The sequence below is a fragment of the Lacerta agilis genome, chromosome 14, assembly GCF_009819535.1.
Source record: "Lacerta agilis isolate rLacAgi1 chromosome 14, rLacAgi1.pri, whole genome shotgun sequence".
NCBI lineage: Eukaryota > Metazoa > Chordata > Lepidosauria > Squamata > Lacertidae > Lacerta > Lacerta agilis.
In genome coordinates, this window is record NC_046325.1 from 15,857,687 (window position 1) to 15,861,097 (window position 3,411).

Consider the following 3,411-nt stretch of genomic DNA (forward strand, 5'->3'; position numbering starts at 1 on the left):
GCTGGGATGTCCCCGTGCCTCTGCCATGCGCCCCCTCCCCTCCCCGAGGGTGCCACCTGCCGCGACACCCGACACCGGGAACGCGCTGCTGGCTCAGCAAGGACCACCCCCCCTCCGCCATCCTCCCCGTCTTCGTCCTCCGCCCCCTTCTCCCCACAGATCGCCACCGTCCCGCCTCCTTATGATGGCTAGGAGATCCTCCAGGCTGCCCAGCAGATCTTGCTGTTAGGGACATCCAGGAGTCCTGGCAGCATCCCTTGCTAGCACCGAGGGTTGGTACTTAGTAGTGGACCCCCCCCCCCCGCGACTTCTTCAAGGAACCCAGGTGTCCTAGCGCCCCCGTCCCGCCGCACGCTCCCTTATTTATTTATTTATTTATTTATTTATTTATTTATGCATACAATTTATATCTCGCCTTTTATTCCAAGGAGCTCAAGGTAGAATACAGCCCCCCCTCATTTGATCCCCACACAAACAACCCTGTGAGGTAGTTTTAGGTTGAGAGGCAGTGACTGGCCCAAGGTCACCCCACCTGGTGAACTTCATGGCCAAGTGGGGATTTGAGCTGTGGTCTCCCAGGTCCTAGTCTGACACTCCAACCACTACACCTCACTGGTTCTCATCCACCCCTAAGCACCGTCACCGCCCACCATTTTTTCTCTTTCTCAAGGAGCTCAGGAGTTCTTTCCACACAACACCCCTGGGTGTCATCTCACAGTCACTACGTCTTTTCCAAGAAACTCAGGAGTTCCCAGGAAACACATCTGCTGCTGAGGTTGGAATCCTCAGGCCCTGGGTGGGGGTGCATGCATAGCCCTCTGGGCCTCTCTGTCTGGTCCATGGGACTTTCCCTAGACCATACCCATTCCCTTGGTCTCAACCCCTTATTTCCCCTCCAATGCATCCTCCATAGCTGTTTTCGATTGGCTGCAATGTGTCCTGGAACATTTCACCCCGCAAAAAATAAATAAAATAAAAATAAAAAATGCTGGGCACTGTAGTTTTATCCCTTGCAGAGTTAATTCCCAGCAACCCTTAACACACTACAGTGCCCAGAATTATTTGTGGGAGGGGATGTGCGTTGAATGCGCTTTCAAGGTAATAGTGTGTAGTACACAGCAATAATGCATGTTGCTTGCCCAGATGAAGGAGCAGTATGTGGGTGGGTGCACAGAAACCTCTGACTTTTTAAGGGGGAATCGTCCCTGTTGTAGAAAGCTTGCTCTATCCCATCTTTGTCTTTGGCCCCACCTGGAATGAGAAGGTGGCTTGCTCATGATTTTCCTAGGGAACCCAGGAATTCTGACTTCTCCACGTATCCCTTAGCACAAGCATGGGGATTTTAGAAAAATGTTTGCTGGGGATACCAAGTCAGATTAATCTGAAAGACTAGAAATTTGGGTGGTTTCCATCAGGGCCATCTTACCCATAGGCGCTAGGCGTGTGGGGCAGGCAGAGAGTCTGGGGCCCGAGAGTTGAATCCAGGGAAGAGCCTGCCTGTCAGTTGGAGCGGGTGGCTCTGTGCCGCAAGTTCGGGGGCGACTGAGCCAGTGAGACGCTGGCCCTCCTGCGTGCCTGGGACTGAGCAACCTGGGGGGGGGCGCGCCGGGCAGATCTTTGCACCCCAGCACCGCATATGCTTAAGACAGCCCTGACTTCCGTACACACCATACATGACTTCCCCCAAATAATAATGGCCACTGTGGTTCATTCACAGTGCTGGCAATTGTAGCTATGTGTGTGGGGGGAACTATAGTTCCCAGGATTATTTAAGGGTTGGGAGCCATTTGCTTTAAATGTGCTTTAGATGTATGGATGGCTTTTTTGCTGACAGATAATTCGGCAGTGTGCGGCCTCACCTTTTAATTATAGCAGTTGTGTGCTCAATACCGGAAAGGCATTCGGAGGCAAGGTGGGGAGGAGAATAAAAGCAGTTTTGTTTGTTTATTTATTCATTGCATTTATATCCTTTCTTCCCTCCCAGGTGCAAAAGGCAGCATGCATGGTTGTCTCCCCTATTTCATGCTTCCCACAACCATGAGAGGCAGGTTATCCTGAAAGATGGTGAGCTGTCATCCTGAGGTGAATTTGGATCCAGATCTCCCTAGCACAAGTTCCACACTCTAAGCACTAGACCAACTCTTGGTGCGCATTTGTAGTGATGTGAGTAGAGAGGGACTTTTGATCCATGAGCATCAAAGCAGCACAGAACATCTACAGTATTTGCGCATTCGTGGGGCAATCCCCATAGTTTGCCAGCAGTTTGGTAAACAGCTATCCCTTGGCAGCTTGGGAGGGCTTGCTGAGCCAACATTACCTTAATAGTTCTGTGATGGCTGCATAAGCCATCTGCACTACAGTGAGGGGGTGTATACTTTGCACATGCACAGAGGCCATCACTCCCTCCAACAGCAAACTTAGTGTTCCCAGGTGAAGTTAAATGGAGCTGAAACAGGGGCACTGAGAAAGAAGAGTGACAGTTGGAAAAGAGAAGGTGAAAACCAAGCAAGGAGGGAGGTGGGTGAATTGTCTTGCTTGAGACCCTAGCAGCTTCTGCAGGAAGGCATGGCTGGATAGAAACCCTCCTCTTGGCAAATGTGCAGATACAGTGAATTTTTTTTGTGGGAGGTCCCACCTTTCTCTTTTTAAAGTTTCTCAAGAGGGTTCCTGACCTGAGCCCTCCTGGCTCTGAAAATAAGCCCCTGGTTCTGTTTACAGGACAGGGAGCTTCCTTGCTGGAAACAGAAATGACCACCCTGTGCAATTCCTCCAGGTAGCCCTAAATGCAAACTGAGCAGACCTCTGTGTCGCTGCGCAGAGACTGGCGATCGAAACAGGGGTCCTCTCATCATTGAGCCCGGCACTGCAAAAGACCCAGAGTGACTGAGGTGGGCGCTCACTGGGTCCCCTTTGCCCTTTCCCTGCGGCTGCTGTCGGGCCACAGAGAGCGTTTCTTCACACAACAGGTGTCACCTGTTGCCAGCCGTCAGGGGCCCGCGCTGGATTTCACTGACGCGGCGGATCAGGTTCTGACCAGGGTATTTAAAGTCAGACATGCTCCCTGTCCTGCCCCCCTACTTTGGGCCCTGCCCCTTGGCACCACCCTTCGGCCCACCTTCCTCTGGAGCCCAACCAGCTTTGGAGTTGGAGCGAAAGGTCATGCGTGTGTGCATCCGCGCACACACACACACGCCAAGGGAAAAATGTGCAGATGTGTGCCCAAACTTCACTGTGGTTGGTATGTGCAGGATGGAATGAGCATATGGGGGTGAATGGATGATCAACACTGACCCCTCCTGGTTTTATGTGGAAAAGGACACCCTCATGGGGAATGCAAAAGCACAGGGCCGGGAAAGTGAGCGAAGCAGACAGAGAGGACAACGGGGTATTGTGGCATGCATGCACCCGTGT